The 6,459-nt window shown below is 31.6% G+C and overlaps 1 protein-coding gene across 1 annotated transcript in view; it reads right to left on the minus strand.

The window, feature by feature from the left end:
• Nucleotides 1–5,989, minus strand: part of LOC130443959 (protein bowel-like) — a 53,924-nt gene extending 47,935 nt beyond the window's left edge. The window contains exon 1 of the mRNA XM_056778884.1: nt 5,750–5,989. The gene's annotated coding sequence lies outside the window, so the exon portion shown is untranslated. The remainder of the gene's footprint in view (nt 1–5,749) is intronic.
• Between the last annotated feature and the right edge of the window lie 470 nt (nt 5,990–6,459).

Raw genomic sequence — 6,459 nt, forward strand, 5'->3', positions numbered from 1 at the left:
GATATTGTGAGGAAACTCACTCTTCTTTTATATGCAGAAAATAAATTCCAACGGCTTTTTATCATTATTACTTCAGTAAAGTCAAGAGAAGGGCATTTACACGTTTTAACACGTGTCGATTACAACTGACAATTTTGAATCGTCGTGGCGTGGCGTGTGGTAAGCTGCGTTTGTCACATATTCGACAAATTGGTGGCGTGGCGTGGAGTGATGTGTTATTAGTATATTTCGACTTTAATAGTCGTGTATTTGGTTCCATTCGTTTTTGAAGATATTCGAAAGATGTAAAATGGAGGTAGAACACTGCTTCCTCATCTTCATGTTCAATTTGTCCCACAACATCTTAATCGAGTTGAGATCGAGCGAATGTGACGGCCAAATAATTACTTTCAGTAAATTCTTCCTTTCCAATTTTTCTTTTAATATTTTCATAGCCTTCTTTCTTGAAAATTCCTGCAATTTTGCAACAGTCGCACGTTTTTTCCAAAAAGGCCAGCTTCTCTCAATCTTCTTCTCACTTTAGAACATGTAAATTGCAAAAACGAAACCAATTCGTATCCGAATTTCACATAAAGATGTCTTGGTCTGTTATTTTGGGTTTCCAAGACGATTCGACCTTCGCTTGATAATAGGAAAGAAAAAATTGTTGTGATTTGACATTTAATGAATGGATTATAGGGTGGGCAAAACTTTTGACCGTAGTATACGTTGATAACAATCTTCATAAGACTTTTCCCCCTATACGTAATATAAAATTTGTTCTGGAATTGTGTAGTGTCAACATTTATTATTAATTAAACAAATATCGTAACATAATTTTTCCTTTGAAAAATGTGTGAAGAAATAGATATATTATAAGGTCACACTGTATATTATGTACCTATTTTTTATGATAAATCAATTGGTTATCATTATAAACCTGGAAAAAATAATTTTTCTGTCTCATACCTTGTATTATAAAAAAATTTACCGACGATATTGCTACCAATAAAATCTTTATCTTCAAATGGTTTGCCCATACCCAAAATGCCCCGCCGGAATCCGCTATTTATGAATATATTGGAAATACATAACCTCACTTTTCATTGAACACAAATTTCTCTTGAAATCACTTTAAAATTCCCAAAAATTAACTGTCAAATATTAGCATACGTTTCCTTATAATTTTTTTTATCAAAAAGTTAATATTGACACAAGTTTGAATAACACAATTATTTTATTATTATACATTAATGTAGTAGTCCAATGGAGATGCAATAAAAGAATTAACGAACTAAATACTAAATTCAGGATTAGGTAAATTAACTTGTTTATAATTCCAAGGTCGTACCTATAGAAATAATTTTTCAACTTTAAACAGCTTTTGTATCCAATTTGAAGCCATAGAATAGTTTAATAGTTTAAGAAAAAGAAAAAAGAAGAAAGTTTTATGGAAAAAAAGAAGATCCTGGTCCCTAAAATGTATCCGGTTAGGTATCGACGATCGGTTAAACTCGTCGGAGTTCGGCCGAGGAATAACCTAATCAACTAAATTCACAATTAAGTGAAATATTAATTTTTGATGAAATTTATTTAGTAATATAAATTTGAATTATTAATTTCTGTTTTCTACATGAATAATATAACCTACAAAAACAATGTCATTTATTAATGAGATAAACAATTATTGTTATTACGATATTTTTAAAATAAAAAGATGATTGGAACGTTTGCGGTTTTGATACAGAAACAAATCGAAAACCGCAATTGAAATAACTGGGTTTTTGTAGTAATTTATATGTATATCCTTATACATAGCCTTGCCCGTATTATTCATATTTCGAGATAACCGATTCCATTACCAATATGTCTACGGTAACTAGGCGCAGCATGATGCAAATTGTATATTCCGAGAATACAGTTTGCCGGACTAATGAATTTTCCTTTTACAAGCCGAGTGCAAAGTCATGTGAAAATTTAAAAGGCCTTTTACTTTATAGGTAAAAAAGTTTTGAAAAAATGTGTCTTTCAAACGGAAGAATTGTATTTGAACGGCCTTTTCCTTAGTAGGCAAAAAGTTTATGAGGAAATTCTTCTTCTAAATAAATTAGCACATAACTATGAGACTTGGTGAAAATTCTTCTTTTATATGTGTGAAATATATTTTAACGGCCTTTTCCTTAGTAGACAATGAGGTTTGGGGAAATTATTCTTTTAAACTAAGAGACTTCGTGAAACTTCTTTTCTGATATGGATAGAATATGTTCGAACGACCATTTTCTTAGTAGGCTGAAAGGTTTTGAATAATTTCTTCTTCTAAGACGTAATATATACGAATGAACTTTTCCTAAGTATACAAAAGGGGATTCGTCTACATTCCAATGGCCTTTTCCTAGGTAGACAATAAAGTTTTAAGATAATTCATCTTCTAAATGGAGGAATAAAATTTGAACTCTTGTTTTTCGTGGACAAATTGTATTTAAATGGTCTTTTCCTTAGTAAATGAAAGGATTTGGTCAAAATTCTTCTTTTTCATGAACAAAACTGATTCAAATGTCCTTTTTTTAATAGACATAGAGCTTGTGAAGAAAATGAATTCTAACGGCTTTTTTAAGAAGACATAAAGATTGTGAGAAAATTCTTCTTTTACGTAGATATAATGCATTTTAAACACCTTTTTCTTAGTAAGCCAAACGATTGTAAGACAATTCTTCTTTTATGTGAAGAAAATGTATTCAAGCGACCTTTTCCTCAATTGACTTGAAGATTGTTGGGAAATTCTTCTTTTACATGGAAATAATGCGTTTGAAAGGTCTTTTCCTTAATAAGCCAAACGATTTTATGAAAATTCTTCTTTTTCATGAAGTAAACGAATTCAAACGACCTTTTCCTCAATTGGCTTGAAGATTGTTGGGAAATTCTTCTTTCACATGGAAATAATACGCTTGAAAGGCCTTTTCTTTAATAAGCCAAACGATTTTATGAAAATTCTTCTTTTTCGTGAAGTAAACGAATTCAAACGACCTTTTCCTCGATTGACTTGAAAATTGTGAAGAAATTCTTCTTTTATATGGAAATAATGCATTTGAAAGGCCTTTTCTTTAATAAGCCAAACGATTTTATGAAAATTCTTCTTTTTCTTGAAGTAAACGAATTCAAACGACCTTTTCCTCGATCGACTTGAAAATTGTGAAGAAATTCTTCTTTTATATGGAAATAATGCATTTGAAAGGCCTTTTCTTTAATAAGCCAAACGATTTTATGAAAATTCTTCTTTTTCGTGAAGTAAACGAATTCAAACGACCTTTTCCTCAATTGGCTTGAAGATTGTTGGGAAATTCTTCTTTTACATGGAAATAATACGCTTGAAAAGCCTTTTCTTTAATAAGCCAAACGATTTTATGAAAATTCTTCTTTTTCATGAAGTAAACGAATTCAAACGACCTTTTCCTCAATTGGCTTGAAGATTGTTGGGAAATTCTTCTTTTACATGGAAATAATACGCTTGAAAAGCCTTTTCTTTAATAAGCCAAACGATTTTATGAAAATTCTTCTTTTTCATGAAGTAAACGAATTCAAACGACCTTTTCCTCGATCGACTTGAAAATTGTGAAGAAATTCTTCTTTTATATGGAAATAATGCATTTGAAAGGCCTTTTCTTTAATAAGCCAAACGATTTTATGAAAATTCTTCTTTTTCATGAAGTAAACGAATTCAAACGACCTTTTCCTCAATTGGCTTGAAGATTGTTGGGAAATTCTTCTTTCACATGGAAATAATACTCTTGAAAGGCCTTTTCTTTAATAAGCCAAACGAGTTTATGAAAATTCTTCTTTTTTATGAAGTAAACGAATACAAACGACCTTTTCCTCAATTGACTTGAAGATTGTTGGGAAATTCTTCTTTTACATGGAAATAATACGCTTGAAAAGCCTTTTCTTTAATAAGCCAAACGATTTTATGAAGATTCTTCTTTTTCATGAAGTAAACGAATTCAAACGACCTTTTCCTCGATCGACTTGAAAATTGTGAAGAAATTCTTCTTTTACATAGAAATAATGCATTTGAAAGGCCTTTTCTTTAATAAGCCAAACGATTTTATGAAAATTCTTCTTTTTCATGAAGTAAACGAATTCAAACGACCCTTTCCTCAATTGGCTTGAAGATTGTTGGGAAATTCTTCTTTTACATGGAAATAATACGCTTGAAAGGCCTTTTCTTTAATAAGCCAAACGATTTTATGAAAATTCTTCTTTTTCATGAAGTAAACGAATTCAAACGACCTTTTCCTCGATCGACTTGAAAATTGTGAAGAAATTCTTCTTTTACATGGAAATAATACGATTGAAAGGCCTTTTCTTTAATAAGCCAAACGATTTTATGAAAATTCTTCTTTTTCATGAAGTAAACGAATTCAAACGACCTTTTCCTCAATTGGCTTGAAGATTGTTGGGAAATTCTTCTTTTACATGGAAATAATACGCTTAAAAGGCCTTTTCCTTAATAAGCCAAACGATTTAATGAAAATTCTTCTTTTTCATGAAGTAAATGAATTCAAACGACCTTTTCCTCAATAGACATAAAGATTGTGAAAAAATTCTTATTTTACGTAAATATAGAGTATTTAAAAGGCCTTTTTCTTAGTAAGCCAAATGATTGTATGAAAATTCTTCATACATACGAAGAAAATTGATTCAAAAGGCCTTTTCTTAGTAGCCATTAACATTATGAGAAAATTCTTCTTTTACGTAGATGTAATTTATTTAAAAAGCCTTTTTCTTAGTAAGCCAAACAATTCTTTTATATGAATGAAATGTATTCAAACGGTCATTTCCTTAGTAGAACTGAAAATTGTGAGGGAACTCTTCTTCTACACAAATAAAATACTTTCGAACGGCCTTTCTCTCAGTAAGCATGTGAATTAGTAGACAAAAAGATTTTGATTTCGAAAGTATTAAAAGAAAAATCTTCTTGCTCAAGCTACACTTAAAATAAAATAAATGTTAGGTTAGGTTAGGTTGGGAGACATAATAAGGATAAAAGGCCACAATCTGAGCTGGATGGAATAGTAAAGAACTGGTGGGAATGCTTGTAGTCGAGTTAAACACATTACAGTAGTTAAAAATAATCAGTATGAATCTTCTTCTTTAATCTGCTCGATATATCCCACGAATACGATTCAAAGAAAATTGGATTGATTACCAATTCCCCCAACTTCCAATGGTATTTGCTACGTGAGTTCTGACAAACAGTAGAACTAATTAATAAATTTATCTTTTGATATGAATTTATACCCAGCATTGTGTTCAACTTTACGATCATTGTATACAATTAAAATGCTAAATCGATTCTCTGGTAGCCACCTAAATATGCAAATGTAATTTATGCAGAAACATCAAATGACATTGTGATATAATGTCTATACAGCGATACATAAGAATAGTCAATTCGAATAGATAAAACTAATTAAATTACATATAAATTAGTTAAACGGCTTCTACGTTTCGATATTTACAAAATTTTCCACATAAATCCTATTTAAGATGGCGATACTCAAGAAGCTGCGACATCGAATGAACTACAAATCCGGCAACGTCGCGATAAACAGTATTTTACTTATTTTAGTGCAATAAAACATTAAAAACAAAATTTCGTAGCGTGCGAATGTTATTTTCAAAATAAACATCAATAAAACCACACATATGAATAAATGTATGGATGTTTATTTCGATTTTTAATAATTATCTCTTAGGTTAGGTTGGTACTTACCAAAATTAAAAAGTACTAACGATTTCCATCCAGATAAAGCGTAACAAATTTTTCAAATACACTCAAAACCACAAAACACAAAGCTACTGAAACACAGGTGCATAATACAAAATCGAAGGGTGACAATGGCCCTTTGGTAAGTGCAATAAATAGATAAAACCCCAAACGGGGGCACAACAGGTAGAATATATAACTGAACGACGCTATGCCTCACCACAACTACGAGACGAACTAAAAGAGTAAGATGTAGGAGAGAGGAGGCAAGAATCAAGTTGGCGGTCAGGTTATAGCCACCAAAGCCACCTGAGAGTCGGTTGTGCGAGAAACGGGAGAGGGGAGGTGTACACACACACACACACACAGAAGTTGTAGAGTGAACGGCAGCAGTGGCGTATTTCTATTTCTTTCTACAAGAAGACCGCCGCGCGGTTTCCTCTCGAAACTTGTGGTCCTCGAACGTTTGTATTCGCTTTAGCGGTACACGCTGACATTGACAGATACGGTCGGACCGATTTTTTTTCTTTCGTTTTCACTTTGAATAACGTTTCTTGCTATACAGCGTGTCGATGAAATAATCGAATCTATTGGGTTTTGCAATTCGTTTGACCAATATTGTGATTTGGATACAAACATCCATTTATCTGGTTACATGCTATTCATTATTTTAGATCTTATTCTTCGGTTTTAATTCTCACTCTGTTCTTTGAAAA

This window comes from Diorhabda sublineata, chromosome 5 (genome assembly GCF_026230105.1).
Source record: "Diorhabda sublineata isolate icDioSubl1.1 chromosome 5, icDioSubl1.1, whole genome shotgun sequence".
In the NCBI taxonomy this organism is placed as follows: Eukaryota; Metazoa; Arthropoda; class Insecta; order Coleoptera; family Chrysomelidae; genus Diorhabda; species Diorhabda sublineata.